Source organism: Neopsephotus bourkii, unplaced genomic scaffold (assembly GCF_033783945.1).
Source record: "Neopsephotus bourkii isolate Nb327-2 ecotype Australia unplaced genomic scaffold, CSIRO-AGI_Nbou_v1 NB_346, whole genome shotgun sequence".
Taxonomy (NCBI): domain Eukaryota; kingdom Metazoa; phylum Chordata; class Aves; order Psittaciformes; family Psittacidae; genus Neopsephotus; species Neopsephotus bourkii.
This window is the reverse complement of record NW_026900852.1, coordinates 1,539,080-1,563,309: the sequence shown is the minus strand read 5'-3', so window position 1 is coordinate 1,563,309 and position 24,230 is coordinate 1,539,080. Positions and strand designations below refer to the sequence as shown.

General features: G+C 43.1%; 1 protein-coding gene across 1 annotated transcript in view; it reads left to right on the top strand.

Annotated features, from left to right (window-relative positions):
* LRRTM4 (leucine rich repeat transmembrane neuronal 4) overlaps positions 1–24,230 on the top strand; it is a 419,241-nt gene that overhangs the window by 180,977 nt on the left and 214,034 nt on the right. Inside the window, exon 3 of the mRNA XM_061348236.1 lies at positions 23,818–23,955. The gene's annotated coding sequence lies outside the window, so the exon portion shown is untranslated. The remainder of the gene's footprint in view (positions 1–23,817; positions 23,956–24,230) is intronic.

The following is a 24,230-nucleotide window of genomic DNA, read 5'->3' as shown; positions in this document are numbered from 1 at the left end:
GCCTTAGATACTTAAAAGGGTTAAGAAAATACATCCCTCAGAGGGATTAACAGCATGATTCAAAATGCGTGTTATGTAAAGGTGTACATTAGGTAAACACCTGCCTATGAATGTATGCAAGTAGGAATATTCCACAATGAAAATATACTCAGAGCTGTCACAACAATCTTATTCACTTGTCATCGTGGATTCTGGTAGGAGTAATATAAATGGGACATTTCACAGCCAGGATTTGGACCTGAAGGATCTTGCAGTGAGAGAATCGACTACTTTGGAGTCCCTAAAGCCAGAAGCAGCAAGATAAAGCCCAGCCCAAGAAGTTTAATGAATCACTTAAACCAGACAACTCCTACAGTAGTATCCTTCTGGTAAAACTGATTGAACAGGGTAATAACTGCCTTTGAGGCCCAGCTCACCATGTGGGTTTATGAAATGACTCATCTAGTTACATGTACAACACTTTTTCAATGCTTCCGGAAGCCAGAGTTGAAGTAAAAGACTTTGCCAAGTTCAACAGCTACTGAGTCAGGCTTTAAGGTAGCTGTCGCTGGTTTTCAAACACACTTAGTGTCAGCTTTCTCTGCTCTTTTCATTAGAAATAAGAAATAGAAATGAGCATTAGAAAAGGCAGCTCTAGGAGTTTTGGCAAATATATTCTTGCTAGAGAATTCTCCCACTCTAGAAGCAGTCTGCAGAAAAAGACTGTTCACACATCTTTATCTCATGCTTCTGTCCTGTCAGTGCCTGTGTCCTGGTCTTCTGAGGGCTCTAGTTTCATATCCCTACTCATGAATGCAAGCTAGAGAGGACTGTGCATGATACCCAAGCACTTGCATGAATATACATGCAAGCAGAGGCTGAGAGCTGGAATTATTTAGCCTTGAGATGCAGAAGAAGAAATATTATCAATGTGACTCAGTGTCTGAGGGTAGGGACTGTGGAAGACCAAGGCAGGCTCTTCTCTATGCAGTGAGACAAGAGACAACAGATGCAAACTGAAATACAGGAAATCTGATTTAAACAGAAGAGAAACTGCTTTTTTGCTATGAGGGTTTCACACATAAAGATACTGCCCAGAGAGAAGGCGGCATCTCCATCCCTGGAGATATTCCAAACCCAATGGGACACAGACCCGAGACCTGAGTAAGCTGCTCTGGTTGACCCTGCTTTGAGCAGGAGGGTCAGACTAAATCATCAGCTACTCTCTGATGTGAAGTTTCTTTTCTTCCTAGCAGAGTATATGTATATATATATGTGTGTGTGTGTGTGTGTGTGTTTGTGTTTATATATAGATAGATAGGTAGATATAGATATAAAAACATAGTTCACCTGACAATAATTTGCATTTCTGTCCTGGAGATAAACCACTTTCTCAGAAGAGGACAAGATCTCACTTTTATCCCCATTCAATGCTGACTCAGGGTAAAAACCACCCCAAACAACCAAAGCCCAGCTTTGAGGAAAACCAGAGCCTCAGGTCTTATACTGGGCAGGCTCTTAGGGCAAGGTAACAAAAATCTGCTTTGTAACTCTAAATTAAACCTGTCTGGTAAGAGATTTCACTCAGTGAAGTTCTAACTAATAAAGATACTCCCACTCAGAAGAGATTTACAGTGCCATAGCTGTAAAACAACAGGGCTAGATTCTCCAGCACTACACTCATTAAAAGTTGGTATAATTCCAGAGAAGTAGAAACAAACCTGGTGTTAGGCCAAAAGAAGGGTGTCAGGATTTTCCATTAGCAAAAACATTGCTCTTTCCTCACAAGAGATTTAAAAATAAACTGTTTATAGCTGCACATTAAAAAGAGAAGGCAGATTGCACCAGGAAAACCTTGTTCCCTGGATCCCTGCCACAGTGCACACGGCGTTAGGAAATCATTTGAAATATGAATACAGCAGTTTATCCTGGACAGTCGTGCAGACTCGGAGCTCAAGCCATCATCCTGGCTGCGTGTGCCAAGTCCACTCTGCCCTGCCTCTCGAGAGAGTCTTTGCTGAGCAGAACTGAGAAGGGAAAAAAGAAGGGCATAAAGAAAAAATGCTGCTTTGAAGGAAAGAGGGAGAAACAAAGGGTGGGAGAATGCACTGAAAGATCCAAAGGACCTTTTCTGTCTGTGACTGTCTTCAGAGCTAAAGGGGTCACAGGTTTAACAAAGCCTCTTGCTCTCTAGGGGGCTTTCATCTGTGGCCACCTTCTTAGCCTTACCCATCCCTCCCACTGTCCATAGGAGAAAAGGATTCTGCTCAGCAATTCTGCACTCTGATCTTGTCCAGGAGGCAGAAACCCCTTGGCCTTTATTTCTTTATTTGGACTGACCAACAAACTGGAAGTGCCACATTCAGGGGCTGAACACCCTTTCCAATGCTACCGTTTCCATCTCTGTCTATAGGTTAACCAGCTTAAAAGATGATCTTCAGGTCACAGACTATTTATTTTCTGCCCAGAAAATGTAGCAAGCAGATTCAGTAAATGCTGCTATTACCTTCTGCACTGCTGCAGGGCTCTCTCTTACTACACTAGAGTGATTTCCTCCTGGGAGGCCAATGCTCAGGTGTCACTAGAGGGAATTTTTTCACCTTTTGCTGGCTCCTTCAAATACATACAAATGCACACAAAGACTTTTACCACCCTAGCTAGAAGATGGGGGCAGTGATCAGCAATATGTTGAATACATGAACCAACCTAAATTGTTTCAACCTGCCATTATAGTAAAAAATATCCATGAAGTATGTACCAGTAACAAAATCAGTTTTAAAAAAACCCACCCTGTGATATCATTGTGGTCCACTTGATTCACTCACATTAAGGATGTGCCCCATCCCCTGTATTTGTAGAGCACCAGGAGAGTGCTGGATGAAGTTAAGCTACCAAGGAATGTAAAACCCTAACAGAATAAACACCTCTCAAGGCAAAGGAAAATAATTTATGGTAAAGGCATTAGATACCCTGTTTACGAAAGCCTGTAGGGACAGGCCAAGGGGAATGGCTTGAACCTGCCAGAGGGGAGACTGAGATGAGCTCTTAGGCAGAAGCTCTTCCCTGTGAGGGTGCTGAGGCGCTGGCACAGGTTGCCCAGAGCAGCTGTGGCTGCCCCATCCCTGGCAGTGTTCAAGGCCAGGTTGGACACGGGCGCTTGGAGCAAGCTGCTCCAGTGGAAGGTGTCCCTGCCTGTGGCAGGGGTTGGAGCTGGGTGAGCTTTAAGGTCTTTTCCAGGCCAGACCATTCTGTGATTTGTTTCTATGATTTGATAGCAAGTGTGATTCTGGTAGATTTTCTTCAGTGCAGTGATGCCAACTTCCAAGGACACTGGTTAGAATTCATCTTCTGCTGAAGTTATGCTGCCTTCAGCTTCATCATACTACACTGAGGAAAGGATCTGGTGAAGTCTCTCAATTCTGGCAGCTCCCAAACTCGGGTCATCTGGCTCTGAAAGTCCCAAGCTCCTGAGCTCTCGTTTTCATGTTCAGTTTTGTGAGCAGCTCTGTGCAAATCAAAGCTTCCCTTCCTTGGTAAAAGAGCAGAGAGGGGATACATTACTACAGCCAAACTTGAAGTTATTCATCAATTGTTGCAAAACATTGTGAACCATCCCTTTGATACCCACTACCCAGTTTTGTTTTCTGAACTGTTCACAGCCTGAAGCCCTTTAATACTGTGAATTATGTATGAAGTTTGTAGTAGTGACAATAATTATATGTAAGCAGGATTTTACATTACAGGGTGTGCCACAGGGATCTGCAGGAAGCTGCTTGAATTTTCAAACATATTAGGCATGTAAATGTTAGTAACTCTTGTGTCATTAGATAATCTTTACACCTTGTCAAGGGCTACAGTAGTGGTTTGCATTATTTGTTCCTGTTTTCAGTGTACGTGCTGTTTGCTGATGCAGGCTTCCCTGTTTGCTTCTTTGTGTCTGCTCCTGGTTTGACACTCACAATTGCCCTGTCAATAGATTTAATCAGGATATTTAATTTATGGAAGCGAGCTCTGGACTGGATTCACTACACAGATCGTGGCTGGAAATCCTGGAGCTGATGTATTAGTTGCTTTTATTCTGTCAGCAGAGGACACAAACCCTTCTTGTCCTTTGCTTTCACTCTTTCTATATTCTGCCATAAAGTTCAGTGAATTTAGTGAATTTAGTTGAAATTCAGGCATTTGTTTTGTGTTCATGTCACACGTTGTTTCTGCCACAGTTGCTCTCCTTCCCCCCTCAGTGAGTAGCACACCAAATAAAAGGAGCTTGTGTGAGATTTGGCTCAGCAGACTGTGCCCTGTCTCTGAGCCCAGCGTCTTAAAGCTGCAGCACCAACTGGTGAGCTCTGGGCTGCAACTACTCAAGTGAGTTCTCAGCTTCACCACTGCTTTGCTTCTCCCACAGCACTCAGACCTGTTAGTGATGCTGTGACAGGGTGAAATGAAGTGTTCAAGGCCAGGCTGGACAGGGCTTGGAGCAGCCTGCTCTAATAGAATCTGCTCATGGCAGGGATTGGAACTGGATGAGCTTTAAGGTCCCTTCCAGCACAAACCATTCCATGATTCTGGCCCTGGTGGATTCTCTTCCTGCTGGTGTCACTTCAGCAAACTACTCAGGTGTTCTGTGTCTCACCTTTTGCAACACACCCTCACTCAGCAGCACATGAAGAAGTGCCTGAATCACAGAATCATAGAATAGTTAGGGTTGGAAAGGACCTTAAGATCATCCAGTTCCACCCCCCCTGCCATGGGCAGGGACACCTCACACTAAACCATGGCACCCAAGGGTTCATCCAACCTGGCCTTGAACACCACCAGGGATGGAGCATTCACAGCCTCCCTGAGCAACCCATTCCAGTGCCTCAGCACCCTTACATTAATCACTGGTAATATCTCTTCCTGCTAGAAGGAATTAACGTTTGCTGTTCAAAAATGTAAATAAATGGAAACAGGCTCATACTAAGATTTTTCAAGGTGTCAAAACCAGGCATCTCCTTATCGGAAAGCAACCCAACTGCCAGCATCTATGGAAAGCTCTTTCTACGTAACATGGTAATCCCTCTTGTAATTCTCCTTAAAGGTGAGACTGTTCTCTTTCCCTTTCCTTTAATAACTGAACTTGGCTTTGCAAGAAGAGGGGCCATGTGGCAATGGAAAAAGATCCAGGAGAGCTGGCAGCAGCTTTTGGCTTTCCTACAGAATTTGTCGCCTTTGGCAAGTCAGTTGGTGCTTGGGCTTTTAAAAATATATAGAACAAATATAAAGAGCCTTTATCGTGCCTGTTACTGGCTCTGGATATCCAGATCTGCTTGGTGAAGAGCAGGCCAGGCACAGAACCCTCCTCACCCAGCATGAGAAGCAGTGCATCACCAAAAATGAGGGGGGAAAAAATCCTTCTGAACTCTGTGCTGGAACAAGAACCTGTGATATGGGGAGCACTTTGCCTTAAGCTTTGTGTAAGTAATGACTGTGATGTTATCATCTGGGGTTGGAGATAAAATATTTTCATTATGTCTGCATTCTTTTCCACTCCTAAAAGCATTTCTGTATTACTGTTTACTAAGCACAATCACTTGGCTGTTGATGTTTATCAAAAAGCAAACCAAGCCTCTTCCTTTTCTATGTTGTTAACTCCCATTACCATTTTCCTCCTGCAATGACAATTGGGGAGAATTGCATTTAATTAAAATAATGCAAAGCAGAGGGAATTTTTGTGCTTTTGCTCAGTAAAGAAAAAAACCTCAGAAGGGAGTAGATGGTTGGGAGAATAAATAGCAGGGGAATAAAAAGCCTGATCTTTTTGCATATGCTTTGATATGCTGTAATGAAGTATTTGGTAATCGGCTTGTTGACAGCAGCCTTGCTGCTTGGTAAGGCTTTAAGGGGTGCGACACTTCAAATTGATCCTTCTTGGATCCCGGTTGCATTAGTATACATCTATTAGTATTCCATAGCCACCTCGGCCGGGCAGCCTCAGCATAGCATGCTAATGAGTCCCTGCCCTCTTCTGCTCTTCCTTCCCCCCCATCCCTTCCCTTCCCTTTTGCTTTCCACTTGGGCCATCCTACCAGTGATAGATGGTTTCTGTCTTCCTCACCATTATGCTGATGACCCAGGGCAGCGCCTGCCACTTTTGATAAACTGTCAGATTATTTTTGGAACGTCCACATATGCTTTTCGGGAGGTGCAATTTAGCGCTATGATAATCTACTAAATTGCTTTCTGTGCTATGCCAACTCTCCCTTGTGCTGCTGCTCTTAAGGTTTACACTGCCAGGGAAAACGTGTGCCCAGCAAACTTGAGGTGATGCTGTGCCCCCAAAATGGGGTTAGTGTGGTCTCTGATTATGAAATGCAGCATCAGATAATGTTTCTGGGCTTTTATTCATGATGTATATGCAGAATATAAAACTATTGGGAAAATGCATGCCTGTTTTTGCCTTCAGCAGCCTGTATCATTTAGCTCCCTTTAATTAGTTTTGCAGCATAATGAATGGCCAGCATTACGCCATCAGAAAGACTACCTAGCATAACTTTTATGTGAATAATTAGTAAATCTAATGAAATAGTAAGGAAATTCTGTGGTTTAGAGTTGAGTTAACTGTATATAGACAAGGACTATGTTCAAGATTGGAAAGCATTCTTATAAAAGGGTATTGTAGAAGAGGTATGTTATGCCCTCAATTTTTAGGACCCTATGCAATAGTATGCAAAAGGCAAAAGTTGAATGGGTGCTATGGGTGGATAGTACAGAAGGGAAGTAGGAGGGTGTTGGTTGATTTATGAAGGTTCATCATCCAAGGGCTTTGTTAGACAATGTACCCATTCGTAGAGCCCACAAGCTGTTTAGATGCCAAAATAATACTGGTTTTATTGGGACTTAGCTCCTGCACAGACATTAGGTGCTCAGCACAATCTCTGGGCTTGAGCAGTAGCTCAGGTCAGTTCTCTTGGCCTTACATGGTTGAAAGAGTTGAAACTAAGAGCAAAGCTGAGTCCCTGCGGATAAACCACTTCTAAAGGACTGAGTCTCCTGGGTTTAATGTGGAGTCAGGGTGGCTCCAGGAACAATATGCTATCAGCCAAGAAAAACTTGCTTAAAACCTCTCACCCTCATGGGTGATATTGTTGGAACTCAGTTTTGATACCTGCTGAGGTGGGGAGGGTAAGGGTTCTTCACTCCTTGCAGATCTTCTAGTGACTTTCAGGGAGAAGATCCACCTGATGAGTGGAGGTGTGAAGGGAAACTCAGGCCAGATTTATCACAGAATACAACAGCAAGTATAGGCTGACACTTCATAGACTCATGGAATCCCAGACTGCTTTGGGTTGGAAGGGACCTTAAAGCTCATCCAGTTCCAACCCCTGCCATGGGCAGGGACACCTTTCCACTGGAGCAGCTTGCTCCAAACCCTGTCCAGCCTGGCCTTGAAAACGGCTAGGGATGGGGCAGCTTGTATTAATAGAGCTGATTTAGCTCAATGAGCTCATAGGACAGCCTGTGCCTGGGTTGTTTTTCAGTATTGGGATGGTTCTTATTGCAACGGGCTTCTCAGGATTTTCTTTCATTACTTTTCTTTTTCTGACAGAGCATGGAAATGACCTGAAAGACTTTTTATTTTTAATTATTATTTTAAAATAGCTCTGTGCATAAACTCTCATTTGGTTCATTTTTGGGAAAAATATGGCTGACCTAAATAGAGATCCTGTCTTTGATCTTGGAGAGATTGAACTGTTAGCAAATATTAATAACTGAAAAATGAGCACGTGTGGCATCCCTCAAGAGAGTAAAATACAGCTTTGAATCAAAATCTCAATGCATAAGAAGCCAACTTCCCACAGAGCTCGTGCTTTGAAACAAAATGATTGTAATTTTAACAAGGAACGTGTAGGAGATGTACCACAGAATCATAGACTGTTTTGCGTTGGAAAAGACCGTAAGATCATCCAGTTCCATTGGCAGGGACCCTTTCCACTGGAGCAGCTTGCTCCAAGCCCCTGTGTCCAACCTGGCCTTGAACACTGCCAGGGATGTGGCAGCCACAGCTTCTCTGGGCACCCTGTGCCAGTGCCTCAGCACCCTCACCGGGAAGAGCTTCTGCCTTATCTCCAACCTGAAGTTCCCCTGTTTCAATTTAAACCCATCAGCCCTTGTCCTGTCACTGCAGTTCCTTTTGCCAGTATTTTTGTAAATCAGAGCTCTGTTGTGTATTGAGCTGTTCCTCAGCTTGTGTGGGAGGCGAATTTGAAATGGGTCATCCCTTATTCACAGGTTCTACATGTGAAGAGTTTCTCACTATTAAAGGGCTGAAGTGGAGGCATTGGGTTCTGCAGGCAGCAATGGAGATGAGGTTGAGAAGCTGTCACTCACAACACTGTGTGACAGGCAGGCAGCCTTGCTTCTGACATGGCACTCAGGTGAAGAAAGGAAAATAGGAGCCTTCATAGGAAGCCTTAAATACATGGCCTATTTTTCAGACTGGGAGTGCTGGGCATTTACTGAACGTGGTGTTTCCTCAGTACTTTTGAAAGTCATGACTTACTACAACCCTACACGCTATGTTAGAAACTCAAATTCATATTCATTGTATTACAGTATTATATCTTCAGAATCTCATCCTCTACCTATGCCTGTCAGTTCGCCATTTAAATAAGGGCAATGGATTATTTCATCTCCTGTGTCTGCTGTATTTAAATCTCAGGCTCTTCAGAGGGCTGTCATTTATTACTACATGTACAGTCCTGGACTTGTCCAAACAGGTCCTCGATCCTGTTATTTAGTGTAATTAGCAATGGTCAATCTGATGTAAGTAATAAAATACATGTAATACTCTGCCCATGGAAGGCTTAATAAATTAAAATTCATGTAATGTATCACTAAGCTTGTTCAGTGAGGAGCATGCTGGAAATGCCAAGTATTATTTATTACTTCTTTACTACAAATGCCCTAATAACTGGAGATTTTGGTTCCAATTTACAGGGCTTGTATGTGAATTCAAATTCCCTAAGAGATAACTTGATCTCAATTTGCATTTGTTGACAGCATGTCTAGCTGGCTCACCCTCCTAAGGCGTTGTGGTGTAAAATGGGAGATTACAGTAAAGAAAGAATCAAAGTTATTGCTTCTTTCTGTACCCTCTACCTGCTTTGTAATAAAACTGAAAGGGTGTTTTCTATTAGGATGTGGATTATCCCTAAGAAATACCTCTTCCAGTTCTGTGCTTCTTGCTTTCATTGTTTCTGTTAGTACACACATTGCACATTAAAATCAACTTTGATTTCTCTTACATTTATAATTGTAGTTTTTATTTGTAGTATAATCATACAACCCCAGAATCTAAACCAGAGGGGATGCATTAGGACCTGATACAGCAACCATAAGCCTGACACTGCTGGGCTTTACCTCCTCATTTACTACATGTAAAGGTAATGATAGCATCACCTCTGCACTTCAGAATATATTTGAGAGAAAGAGATTCTTTACCAGTGAATGTGTCTAAGTCCTGCCACGTTTCATAATTAAAACCTGTGTGTCAGTTTTTTGCAGTCAAACAGCACAGTCATGTTTAGCATGGGAGAGACGTTGAATTACAATGAAATCAATGCTGAGCTCACCTGAGAAACCCAGGTTTTGTAAGGGGAAATCTGGGCAGTTCCCTTGGTTTGTGTGGCTGCAGTTGTCAAAAACAGAAATCTCTGAAAATGGTAATTTCTGTCTTTGTGGGTTTAGTTTCTTAGAAACGCATCAGTCAAGTCTACTGGTCGACAGTTCTCACTGAAGAGGGCAGGAGAATTTCAGAGAGTGGACTGCACCCACGAGTGACACAGGGATTCTACTACATTCTGTAATGGAAATGACATTTCAAGGCAGGGTGTTTTTTAAGCAGCCTGGAGATGGTCACCAGGAAAGGTATTTTCATCTCCAAAACTACAGTCCAAAAATACCTTAAAAAGTACTGTCTTTTTTAAAAAAGCATCATTTCTTATGGAACACTTTAGCCTCCAGGTTCTGCCATTGTGTGTGACAATGGGTGCATCTGCTTTGTCCCTGCACTAGCATTCTGTCTGCTTGGAATGAGACTTAGAATGACACAGGCATGTTGCAGGTTTGATTGTGCTTGAGTTAACTACAGGCATTGATTTACCTTCTGTGTTACTGTTAGAATAACCACTATGTGTAGTTTTGTGTCTGGAAGAAACGCATCATGAATTCCTCTGCATCTGTTCTAATCCTATTAGCAGCAATGGGATTAGTTCATAAACAAAAGAGCTGTATTAGTCTGTTCTATATGCACTACGATGAAAATGGAGCAGTGCTTACATGCAGTACAGCCCTTCTCTGCTCTTGCACTTGGCACCGCATCTAGAGCTTGCAACTGCTGAAATTCACTGTACTGATGCAGAAATGTGTATGATTACTGAAAAAAAAAACAACCTGTGTAAAAATGTAGGAATTGTTCTATCTTTTTAGGTTTTGAGGACTATACACTGCTAAATGTAGTGCTAGAATGTATTAAAAAATAGGAGTTGTTTGTGACTAATTTAAGTGCAGAATTACCATCAGGCCATGCCACCCTAATGTGAAATTATCCTCTTGAATGTAACCTGGGTTTTTAGCATCCGACTTCCATGGGCAGTTTTGCTAAAGCACATCACGTGGGCTGACTCAAACAGGGCAGAACTTGTCTTGGCTCTGTGGGGTTCTTTGCTATGATGGTGTGACTTGAACTCTGGATTGCAGAAGTTTTCAATCAAGAGGGCACATACCACCTCACTAACTGATGCAGGAGCATTTCACAACCACCATTTCTCTCTTCCAGTCTTGGTCTTGAATCTATTTAAATAGGCTTGGGGTGGGTGGGAAGCAAGCAGGTTTCCAGTATCTGAAGTGGCCTACAAGGATGCAGGAGGGGGACTCTTCATCAGGGGCTGTAGTGATAGTACAAGAGGTGATGGGTTCACACCTAAACAGGGGAAGTTCAGATGAGATATAAGGAAGTTCTTCTCTTTGACCGCTCCATCCCTGGCAGTGTTCAAGGCCAAGCTGGAGAGAGCCTTGGGTGACGTGGTCTAGGGTGATGTCTCCCTGCCCATGCAGGGGGTTGGAATGTTAAGATCTTTTCCAACCCAAACCATTCTATGATTCTATGAATATCAGGGAATATTACTAACTGTGCCTTGGCTGTCACTGAAATGTGGGTGCTGTCCTCTGGCATGCTGCTGCCTCACTGTGTGGACAAGTGTGTTGGAAGGAACCTTGTGCTTAGAGCTACTCATCTGTAAACAGCTGTAACAGTGCTGAAGTGTTGCTTGAGGTTGGGAAGAGCTGGAGATTATTTTATTGCTATGTAATTCGTAGGCGTTGTTCCTAAATCTCATTTGCAGGCAGTAATCTGATACGAACACTAAAGTTCCTTTGTCTTAGTTCTCTTGCCTTCTTCCAGGATTGTGTCTGGAGGTAATAGAGAAAGGGGTAGGGATAAGGTGTGTGAGCTCTGCGATTCAGGAGCTGAAGGGTAGCGAAGACACAGCTTTGCTTTTATAATTATTTCTGCAAAACTATGTTGGCAGCTCCTCCCTGTAGAACGACAGCATATGCCAGCTAAACTTTTTCTGTTGGCATTGCTACACGAGTTCCTCAGCTGATGTGAGCTAAGTTGACAAAAGCAATGTTTTGTCAGTGGTCCTACAGCTCTCGGGTTCAATATTTCAGGACCAGACAGCTTGCCTTTCCTTTTTTTCCCCTCCCTTCCTTCCCTGCTGCTCTTCCTCTCTTTACTTCATCGTTTTCTCCACTCAAGAAACAAAAGACAAACCAAACTCAAATCCTTCCCAAGGCAGCAGCACTGACGGTATGAGCCAACTCACTACACATCCTTAATTCCAACTGCATATAGAGGGCACAGAACTCTTTCATCATTTCATGGAGGTTGTCTGACCCATGCTGCTTCCACATATGATTCTTAAAACTGCTGACCTTTGCTTTCCAAGAGGAAGATCTACCTTACCAAAAGAGAGCAAATGCCTCTTGACCTTCTCAGCCCTTGGATTCTCAGTGTATGTGACTTGGCCAGACAGGTCTGGGGAAGAAAGAACTTAACAGCAGATGGATTTATGAGAAGAGCTCAGTGACAGATGGTGCCCACAGACATTTACTGGCATGTCCTCACTCTTAATGGGTGTGGGTGGCCCCTTTTAGCAGCACTGGTAATACATTAGAATTTGTGTGTGTGCATCATAAAGATATGCTGGCAGATAAGGGACTGCATTAGCAGCAGAAATTCAGGGGCTTCTAATATTTAGTTTGAGTACCCCAGAGTTCATCTTGTGGTTGAATCCGATGGCACCAACGTCAGGAATCTTTTCAGTCTCCTTTATGCCACTTGATCAGATCTGTAAATTCTTGAATCACCTTTTTTCTGATTCGTCTTCAGTGTATGGAATTTACTGCTCTGATAATAACCACTATCTCTGCATTCAGAATAAGCCCAGTGCCTTCTGGCCATACCTGTACAATTGAAAACAATTTTGTAATCTTTAATGTTCATTTGTTATATCATTTGTTTAAAAGATACTTTGGATAGACCTAACTAAACCCCAACGCATTCTTAGCATTAAGCTTGTGAGCAGGCTTGGAGAGTCCAGTTTGCTTGCAGCTAAGCAGTGTATTAAGCACTGCTGGATGCAGTCATTAACAGAAACTCAGTGTGCAGACACAGGATTTGCTGTGGAAAAACATGTGCATTCCAAACTGCTGTGGAAGCTGCCCTCTGGTACAGAAAGGCTGTCCTAAATCCATCTGGTTTCACTTGATATTATGGTCTCTTGCTGTCCTTTGAAATCTTTCCTTATATGTGTGCTTTAGGATTCAGTCACTGAGAGCTGGTGCTTAGAGAAACCAGGTCTTCAATCTGCTTACCCCTGTTAGGAGCCTCTCTTCACTCTGCACAGACACAGTTGAATATCTGGTGCACTTCTTGGCCAGAAACCTCAGAGAGAGCGCCCATGAAAGAGGTGATATCGGCACTGAGAGAGAGATGGTCGGGTTGATTTGTTGTCTTTTAATTCAACCATCTCAGCAATTCTCGTGAGCAAGGTTTGCCCTACAAGTGCAACTGAAGCTGCCCTAACCCTCTCCCAAAGCTGAAAATCTGCTATCTGAAATCTTTTGTTCAGAGTGATTTATACTTCCCTGACTTAGCAGAAGCAGACCCAGTGACATGCTCAATCCCACACTAAATCCTGGCTTGGCCTAATCGTTCTTTACTGGGTTGCTTTCAAGCTCTCCCCTCTCTACCTTCTGAATTTTTCATGGGCTGTAAAGGATTGTCTTTTGGAGTCAAAGGAGGAAGATGAATTAAAAATGAGGACCAAGCGTAGTTAGGTTAGAATAGGCCAAGTTACTACTTTGGTTTTTTTGTTTGTATAGAAATGTGGCTCGCTCTGAAATACAGTAAAGACTCTTTGGTAGGGGACAGGAAAAATCCCTCTGAATGTAAAGGTCTCCAAATCTCAGCAGTGCACAGAGATGATGCCATCTCTACCTATGTGGAAGGTTTAGCTGAATTCCAGACCAAATCAGGGCAGAATGTTGCTCAGGATAAAATTGTTATTCCCAGGCTAAAAAGAAGGTAAGATGTTAAAAACATGGTTTAGTAGTGGCCTTGGCAATGCTGGTGTAAAGGTTGGGCTTGATGATCTTGAAGGTCTTTTCCAACCTGGCTGATTCTGTGATTGTATGTTGGTATTTTGCCTTTGGTCCATTGCACTAGTGACTGTGCATTTAAACAGTGAGATGCAGTGATGCTTCTCCTGTTGCAAGATGATTTTTGCCCTAATGTTAGAACAGTCTTAGTAATTGAGTTTTATTGGGAGGGCTGTGTCATTCTCAATCTCATGAAATTTAATGTCTTGTGATCTGCGTTCCTTCGTTGGAAGTAAATTCCTTGCTTTGTGAAATCTGTATACATGAAGGGATTGAAGATGCATATGGAGAATCAAACTTACAGAGAAAGTGGTGTGAAACTGTAAAGGAGATGTGTGCTTTGTATTCCTCAGAAGCACAGAGGGAACAGTTAACTTGGAGGTAAAAATTACATGGAGGAGAAAAAATTACTAAGTTGTGTGGTTGCAACGTTACTGAAATCTGAGTGGTGTTAAATTGAAACGTGCTTTCATCTACCACACCAGTGGACTTAGGAGTTGAGGCAACTGAAGTTGGGGGACTGAGGTCGGGGACTCAACAGACCTGAACTGACTGCTTCTACTGGCATCCTGCTGCATTACTGGAGAAAGACATTTGAGGGGCACTTGTGTCTCTTGAGTTTCAGACCCTCAGCTGAAGGTCAGACACGTTCTCTATAGCTCCCAGCCTCTGCCGAAGGAGGGAGTTTTGAGTTGCTGCTGGAGTAACCCATTGCTCCTTTCACTGCCTCGGCTCTCTTAGACTTGCTTTCTAATTTAGGCACCCTGTGTCTCTGAAGTTGAGGCTTGTGACCACGCTTCCACTACTGCTTCAATTTTTTACATGGATACTGGGGATAATAATGCTGCATTTCTTTACAAAAAGAGCCAAGATTCACAATTTAGAATGTTTCTATATATGAACTAGATATAATTTAATTTCTTTCTGTCATTACATGCAAAATTCTGTAACAGATGGACCAGTGTCATTTGGCAAATAATTCATCTGCCATTTCCCTCATCCATCATTAAACAATTGGGACATTTCTCTGTTGTGTAGTCAGCTCTAAACCCTGTTTGGTTTGATGTTTCACAGCATAGTGGTGGGATTGGTCTAGATCCATTGAAATCAATGAGATAGTGGTGGGATTGGTCTAGATCCATTGAAATCAATGAGAAGCCTGGAGTAGGCTGTGATTCAGGCCTTGTATTTTTATCTGCAGTGATCTCAAAAGGTAGAAGCGTTAACTATTGACTTGGGAGGTCTGGTTTCATTGTAGTTAGCTGTGTCTTGAGGTGTTTCTCAAGGTGTCTCTCTTCATAATGCATTAACACCAAGGAAACAGAGTCATACCACTGATTGTAGGACCATGTGTTTGAGGAATGTTCCTGCACGTAGCAGATGATCTGTGGAGTACAGTACCATGCACTTAGTCCTGAAGTCCACCTAAACTTCCCATTCCTTTCCCTCTCCTTTGGTAGTTGAGTGCCAACAATTTCCGATGCAGAGAAGTTCTGTGACATTCAGTAGTTCTTAATGTCCAAAGCATTTCACATCCCCCCCAGCCCAAGACAGTGATTTTTTTTTCACCATACCTGTAGGCGTACCTGTAGGACAAGGGTTTGGAAAAGCTGAGTTTGTTGGATCCTATGGGCTCATTGAGCAGCAGCAACCCAGAAATCTCTTCTTTAATAGTCTCTTGAATATTTAAATCTGGGAGTTGGTAGTACCCATACTGCAGATGTGTGGAAATGGATGTTTCAAAACTGGGCCCGAAGTTTAAGGAGAGTGATTTGGATAAATGATTTCACTTTTCTTCCACCTTTTAATTAAAACCACTATGGCATAGACCGTGTATTTCAACAGATTCCTTGTAATAAATTGCATTAGGTGCTATTAGCTCTCAGGGTATTAATCCAGGTTAACTCTCTCCTTTCTAGGATTTCCTCAGCTTTTTGCCTTATCACTCATAATTCACATAGCCAGCTTGCTTTGCCTTCTTCCTCTCTCCTTATTGCATCAGTATGCATTGCAAAACCAGTGGCTTGTACATCCTATGCTAAGATAATGAGACCAACTTAATTCCACTACAGCTGCTCCAGGCATGTAAATGAACCTTTCATCTGTCCAGCCAAGTAGCTTGGAGACGTGCTTAGAACACACGGGCACAGCAGCAGGAGCAGTCAGGGACATGCCAGAGGTGAGGGTGGCAGAAGAGGCTGTGCTGAAAATGCCCTGAATTAGTATTTCCTACACGAATCAATGCTGTTGTTAGCCACAGCATTAACTATTGCAAGGCCATTTTTTCCTGTTTATCCCCACAAAATGGGATGTAGTGATCACTGCCCTGTTAGCACTAGAAAGGAGACAACATGAACCCCCTAATACTGTGTTCTTAACGTGTTCTCTTCAGCCTCTCTGCCAGGGGCCCTGTCTCCCTGGTTGTGTCCACACTGTGCCACACAGGTCAGAGCAGGCTGGTTTGTCTGAAAGTAGAATAGTGGGCTCTGCCTCTCAGCAAGGCTAATCTAGACAGCCTTGTGCTGATGTGCCTCTGTGGCTTTGAGTTATGGCAGGAATTAGGTTGTGGCTGATGTGGCTCAAATGTCCCTGCTCTGGGTCAGCCATGCCCCAGGAAAACAAATGCACAAGGAGTTGCACAGGATGGAAAGAAAATGCTGCTCCTCAGCTATGTATTGTCTCTTGTACTGTTTTTATATCTTACCAATGAACAGAGGCTTCTCACAGCTCTAGAAAGTAAATATTTTTATTTGTAAACCACATTTCCTCTATGTAATAGTGCAATAAGGAATTATCTGTGCTTGTAGCAACAAAAGACTGAATACTTCTGCATTGTTGTAGAAAGCTAGACCCATTCAGTACATACCTAGTGTTTCTACTTCATGCTTACTTCCAGTCCTCTTCAGTGCAGCACTTAGTGTGTATGAATGGCTTCAATGGGGTTTAACCATATGTTAAAGGTAAGCATAGTTGAAATGCTTTGCTGAATTGAGGCCTAAATGAAAGCCAAAAGCAGAACCTTTTGGCAAACATCTGATTCCTCTGAACTCAAGTGGTCCATTAGTGCAGGTTTGAAACCTGCTGCATGCGGATGGGGTGTGTGGAGTAAGTTGCAGCATGGTCTGATGACTGTAACAGTTCACTTGGCTGTGAGGTGGCTCAGGAGTGCTTGTGCAGGATGTCACTTGCAGCCCAGTTTTGTGCTGGTGGCAGCAGCAAGGAGATGAATTTAAGTATGTTTTTATCAGTATCTTCCCAAAGAAGCAGCTCAGTTAGAGTGCGGATATCCCTGTTTAATATAGCTCAGCCAGAAACAAGCAAGGGCTCAATTTGGCAAGTGCTTCTAATCTTTGACAGAGTTGGAATCCAGACACCCATTTTCTTCAGCTCTTTCTCTTGTAGCTATTAGGATGATATAGCTGTTTGATGAGCTCTCCTTGTTATCAGTCCTTTAGGAAACAGTGTATTTTAATGGAATAGTTACATGAAGGGATGCCAAGCACAGCCTTGGAGTTTTGGGGGATTGATCTGAGACTGAATTGGAAAGTTCAAAAGAGGTTCTCCGTCACTGCTGCTATTAAAGAGAAGAGCTGAAGCAAATTTTGCCAAAGCAGTTGTGGTACAGATTAGAGATAATACAGAGCACATCATGGAGGATGTTCCAAATCTCCAAAGCTCTAAACAGGGAGGATTTTGGTCTCATCCATCCGGTTCTTCCTCAGTTGAACTTCCCTTTGTTCCTGGATCCTCGTTAATCCCAAGATGTACCCTGCCATGCTGAGTGTTCAGACAACAGCTTATTTTGAGGACTGGATTATTTTCTTTACTGCTTTGCCTGCCGTGTAAGCACTGAGTGCTCAACCCCAGCCCTCGAGGGGAGGAAAAAGTGTGTCCATGGAACAATTCCTACTCACTGTATAGGGCAGACCAAAGCTCCTGCTGAGCTGTTTAATTCTGTTGCTCAGATGAGGAGTAGAAAGGCAAGGTTCTGTATTTGATTTCATTAGAAACCCGTGAAACCCAACACAGTTGTGATGGGCACTTCCAAACTCTCAGGTAAATAAATGTGTTAACAGAAGATATTTCCTTATGCATTGCGGGTTTGGGGGCATCTGTAATCTATGGTTAAACAATAGACTAAAGCAGCCTTTTCAGAAGTATTTCACTCTTGGTAAAGAGAAATGCTTACAGATGTGAGAAATTGCTGTTTACTGATTAGATTTTGTTCACTGGGCAAGAGCTTTCCTCAACTCTGATGTCTTTCTGTGTTTAGCTCCCTGAGGAACATACACTTGGTAAGGAAGTGCTGCTAAGAGTTGGGTTGAACATTTCTCAGCATGATGCTGTTTGCTTTGCTTAAATTCAAGGGCTTCCTCGATAACAGATGCCAGGCAAGATCATAGGTGTCTTTGTGCCACTTTCTTTTGAGCAGGGAACATCTCTTGAGCTTCTCTGGCCACAGTCTGTGGTTTACACTCATAGGCACCAGCACAGCATAAGCCGTAACTAACCAATAGCAAGAATGAAACCTTGTCCCAGTAGGAGAATAGGTGAGAGGAGACAAGGGAGGGAACTTGTCAAAATGTAGCCAGAAATAGGAACCAAATTCCCAGGTTCATCCCATGCTGTCTGCTGGATGATGGGTTTTTAATGGGTGTTTTCCTGTACCTTGGTTCCTGGTTATTCCCCCTCGCCCCCGATTGGTGTAGGTTGGCATTTTTAGGGTACACATAATCACAACTGAATGGTGACCCATATAGTTACAGATCGCATTATTCCCTTCAGTGTTTTCTTGCTTTTTGTTTCCTCAAAGCACTTGATGAGCATAATCTTGAATCACTCTCTTTCTGTGAGAGAATTTACCCCCCAGTGATGGGCTTATAGAGCCTAGCAAACAGCAGCAAGGGTGGGAACTAGCATTAGAAGTCAGAAGTGTCTGGTAGATGAAGATACAAGAGCATTCCAACCAGATCAAAGTCCCTCCTTGGACCGAGATGGGAAGAAGCCAGCTACAGAGATACACCACCGCCCCCCCCCACCATAGCTGTGTCCTTTGAGTAGATAGATCCGTAGTTTTGCCAGCTGCCACATGATGCAGCAAGCTCCCCATCACTGAATGGCTTCCTTGGAACAGTCTTCAGCATTGCTGCTTTGTGCATCAGGTCTTTGCCCTGCCTGATGAAGAGCACCAGGAGCTTACGCACTGCAGGAAGGAGGTGAGACAGCCCAGCACAGGGTGCCCAGGGAAGCTGTGGCTGCCCCATCCCTGGCAGTGTTCAAGGCCAGGTTGGACACAGGGGCTGGGAGCAAGCTGCTCCAGTGGAAGGTGAGGGCAGAGGGGTTGGAACTGGATGAGCTTTAAGGTCCCTTCCAGCCCAAACCAGGCTGGGGTTCTATATTATGGAGAAGTTCTGTAGATAAATTAGAAACTATATGAACTTATTAAGTTAGAATATGAATCACTGCCAGAAAACTGGTGCTTCCTGACAATGCACATATTTTACAACAGCCTGACAAATTTCTTACATGTTCAAATGCTCTTGGGCATTTGGTGCAGACTATCTAAAGGACCTCAGTGAAGATAACCCCTCACAATTTGCCCATGCCTTATGAAGCAGAGACTAGGATTAAAAGATGAATAGAGGATGAATAATTGGCCTCTTGGGTATAATGGTTCTTTCTGTTTCTAAAGGACATTTGCTTGTGTTAAAATCAACCTTTTTCCTTAGCAAAAATTAGACATTTCTGTGGCACTAAAGAATAAGTAATTGCCAAAGTTATTTGTGTCAAAATAACTTATTAATCTGAAAGGATGAAGGCACTGCCCAGAGGTCATGTATGACCCAGTAATGTGGCCATCAAGCATCACCATAAATAATTAAACCAAGACACATTACTGGAGAACTTTTTTCTTTTCCCCTTCCTCAGGCACCTTGAAGTTCCTTCATTATCTGTGTAATTTGTATTAGGGGTGGATTGCCAACCCAGAAAGCTCAGAGAATCAGAGAAGAGCTGTAACTGAAATGGGTCTCCAAGAGATTGGCCAGGCCAAGCGCGCTGCTCAGAGCAGGGTCAGCAATAGAGCAGGTTGCCCAGAACTGTGTCCACTTGAGGAAACTCTTCCAGTGTTTCATCACCCTCACAATAGCAACCTTCTCATGTTTAAATGCCATTTTCCATGTTGCAGTTTGTGTCTATTGCCCACTGTCCTGTCTCTGGGCAGCATGAGGGTCTGGCTCTGTCACCTTTACTCCTTCCCATCAGGTACTTAGACACGTAGATGACGTTCTCCTGAGCCTTCTCTTCCTGAGGCTACACATGCCCAGCTCTCCGCTTCTCCTGGCTTATGTGCTTTGGATTTGATCCGTATTTCTTGTCACATTCCTGGTTTCAGGCAGAGATCATGGTACATAACTGGAACATGACCATTGGTCATGCCTAAGGACCAGCTCTTAGGAAGAAAATCAGCGAGATCTACAGTGCAGAACAGGAATTGTGAACCATGTCTATCCAGTTATGGAGGATATTTGGTATATATGGGGAGGGGAATGATTTGGGCTTTTTAGATCACTGATGAGAAGCAGTTGATTCAGTACCTCGTGATTCAGTGCCTTGTGTTAGCCAAGACAAGAGTTGTCATGTTTACCTGAAAGGCAGAATTAATCTGAAATTAATTTAGTAATTTTGTATTTAATCTGTTATAACACGGAATTCAATTGACTTCCTGAACTAATCAATTCCTCTCTCTCTCATAGTCTTTCTCAGGCAGGATTTGGCCTTTGTTGCTGGGGTTTAGGTATTGTCCAAATGTGCTTGTGTTTCATCTGCAGCAGATACATTCAGCTCCTCTGTAGAGAGGTGGGGACGTTTCTGAAGCAGTTCCTGAGGGGGTTTGTCAGTTTATCCCTTATCACTGTTGGGATGTCGTAAAAGTCCAGCAAATATCTTTTCACCACCATTTAATGTGTCTGGTTCTTAAACAATTGCAATTGATTTTGTTTGCTCTTGCAAACACAAATGATCCTGTAATCATCGCAGCCTTCCAGCCATGCTCGCATTGACTTGTTTGTGTGTTAAAGTGAGGAAATGCAGACATTGCCATGAAAATAACAAAGGTTAGAGGCAAATAAAAGGTGGGGTTTTTCCTGGTTGGCAGGATGTGCATCTACTTCAATTAATTGTCACCCTCACAGCTTATTTAATACACTGGGGGGAGTGAGGTACATTGCGGAATGAAATAAATGACCTTTAGTTTTGCTTTTGCTGGTGGTTGCTGCTAAATGGCTGTTTCAGGGTTCATCAGTGACAGCCTCTTCAGCTGTGATTGCTCACTTTTACTCCAAACGAGTATGTGCAGCAGAATACTAAAGGGAGCTTTCCAGTTGGGTCCATGTCTGTCCAAGCCAGGCCTTGTGGGTTAGTGCAGTCTTAAGTCCTTGAGGATCAAACTGTGCAGACAGTTACCCACTGGATTGGAGTAGCAGCATTTCCTCTGAGCACACGTAGGTAACAGGGTTGAGCATTGCTGCTGCTTTGACTCCCTTTTCTAGGAAGTATATTTTATTTGTAAAATGGCTTTACCCCCATTTTTATGTACTTTTTTAGACTCCTGTATGGTTTGGATCTCTTCTGTTTAGCAACTAAACAGTTACTTTTGACAACTTGCACTCCTTTACTCTTGTATTCTGCAGTGTGTAGCTCTGTATGCCCATTTAATATACATTTCTTGCAAGAGTCATATGAAATACATTAACCTGAAACCAAATTGTCTTATCTGTAACTAGTTATCATGCAGGAAATACAAGGCATGATGCTGAAGGGGGGTGAACCCTGCTGTGTTGTCATAGGTAATGATAGAGCCCCCAGTAAGCCAACAGGAGAGGGATCCAGGATCTGCCCTCCAGGAAGAGGCCCTTTGAATGTCCCTTCCAACCCGAACTGTTCTATGATTTTATGGTTCTATGAGTGCTTCAGCATTCTGTCCCAGAGGATTTTGGTGAAGATTTGGTTGTGTTGCTGTGGGGGCAATGCTTATGGGGGCATAACCACAGCACTGAAACCCCAGGTGAGGGATAAGCAGCAGGAGCAGATGAGCTTCTTCATGCCACGGCCCTTAGCAGTGGGAGTGAGAAATGCTGCAGAGCCTGTGCTGGAAGAGGTAGAGTTAGTTCTAAACAGAGTTTTCTACTGCTCTTTTAAAGACATGGGGCTGAGGGTTTGTCGTGAGTTGCTCTGGATTTACTCCTAGGTAACTCATTTGGTCTGAGTTGTCTTCAAGTGTATTTCATATGTGATAGCAGCATTCAGAAATACACATCAGTGGTTCTGTAAATCAGCTTTAGGTTTTATTGTAATTTCTGCTGTGAAAGCAAGGCATTCATAGCAAGGCCCATGTTTTACTGTAGCATTCTGAATTATCTTTACATTGAAAAAAACTATATGAAGTGTATCTCCTATATGATGTGTTCCGTTGTTTATTTTAAGTGTAATCCACAATTGTAGAAGAGGCTTCTTTGGTAACTACTCTGAGGAAGTAAGGCGTGATTTGGTGAGGTGCTGAGTGCCCTTGATGTCAGTCGGTTTTAAGGATGCTTGGGCTCTGGACTCAGCTTTAACCTCACTAATAAAGTCTAATAATGGTAAGTGCCAAGGCAAAATCCTCCTCTTGGTGCACTTGGTATTTCATTCACATCTCATGCTTCCTGTAGGAAGTTTCTCAGTTGTTTTCCATGTTCCTGTTCATGAAGACTTACGTGTTCAACCAAAATCAGGTTTTCTATCAGGAAATTTGAGAGCAGCTTTGTCTCTTAGGACTTGGTCCTTAAGTGAAGCTTGTTTGTATTTAATTAGCTTAGGGTAGAGCAGTCCTTTTGGATTAGTATCAAAGCTAGAAATTACCACTTCTGTAGCATAATGCTCTAGAAATTACTACCTCTGTAGCATAATGCTCTAGAAATTACCACCTCTGTAGCACAATGCTCCAGAATGATTCCAAATAGCATTTTCCCAATGACTAACACAAAAGGTCCAGTTGTTTCTGATGCTGGATGCCTGTTAGCTTGGATCGGTGAGGAAACCTGCCATCAGTGGGTACAAGGGAGAGCAGGAAGTTTTCATACCACAAACCCTTCAGCTGTCATTCCACTGTGCTCTACAAGAAGAAGAGAAGTTAATGAGGCAGGAAAAAGGACCAGCAGCAGCAGCTGGAGCCCAGTGGCTTCCTCGAATAATTGCAGGAGGGGAACAGCTACAGGCTGCCATTCTCAGCCTTTCCCGTGGAAATCAAGGAATAAAAAGGAAATTACCTTTGCATAGATTCTGAATGCTTAAAAGAGACAGATTTCATACTGCGGCTGGTGCCTGGGAGTGCAGTTGTGGAGCACATGAAGAGAATCCTTTGTCAGCTTATGGTTGGACTCCGTGGTCTTCAGGGTCTTCCCCATCCTAAATGAATCTTTGCTTGGGGTCCATACACCCATGCTCAGACTTGAACAGGGTCAGGCTGGTAGGAATAGGTCTTTCTTTTGCAAATCATCCTTAGTAGCCTGCCTTTCTGTCTTGTCTTTTAAGCACAGTTCCGCAAACTGCCCAGTGTGAATGCTGATTCTTACATAGAGTTTCAACATATAGTTAGATAGAGGCCAGTAGTTTCCTACTCCTTTTCATCTTGGTGAGAAAACAACCTAGTGGTAATGTCTGTGGAGTTCATAGTCAATCCACCTGCTTACAGTAGGTGTCTACCTTCTTGATCATCTGAGTCATGTATCTGTTGAGGTGGTTGGACACTTCCTATGAACAGGGTTTGGGGAGCATCAATAGCAGGGTGGAAAGGGGAAAGAAAATCAGAAAGCCTTTCTCAATTCCTGAACAAATGAAAACCATAGAAATGCTTAATGCTTCTGGGATTCCAGTTTGTATATGTCAGGTGGAATAAACACTGATTAACACTTTTTTACTATTGGGGTCCTTCCTGTTTTCAATGGAGATCCATAGAGATCCAATTAGATGTCAAAATCAGTTGGAATCTTTCACTTAAATGAGAATTAACTGTTGGCAGTATCTGAAGAGTTCATTTGTTGTTCGTTTACCCATCTGGTCATTCAGAGTTCTGGGCATTTTCCTTTTCTATTTCAGGTTCCAGCTGTGGATATTTCCCATCTGAAATCCTGTCCTTCCATCTGACAGTATCACATGAGGAACTTCAGTCCTGATTTGCGGAGTTGTTTACTTGCTGATCATGCTGACTGGTGCCTGATAGAATCACACACTAAGGTATGTGTCTAATTCACCTGAAAAGCTCCAAGTGCTTAGTTTCCTTTTATAGAGTAACTGATGCTGGAAGGGACTTGTGGACATGCTGTAGTTCTGCCCCTCCTGTTCAGAGCAGTTCAGCCTGGCCCATATCCAGTCAGGCATGGATATTTCCAAGGGTAGAGATTCCACAACATCTATGAGCAGCCTGTTCTAGTATGTGACCATCCCATGATGGACCCATCCCTCCTTCCCTCTAGTTGCTGTTTCCTGTGCTGTGTCTTGTGTTTGTTACC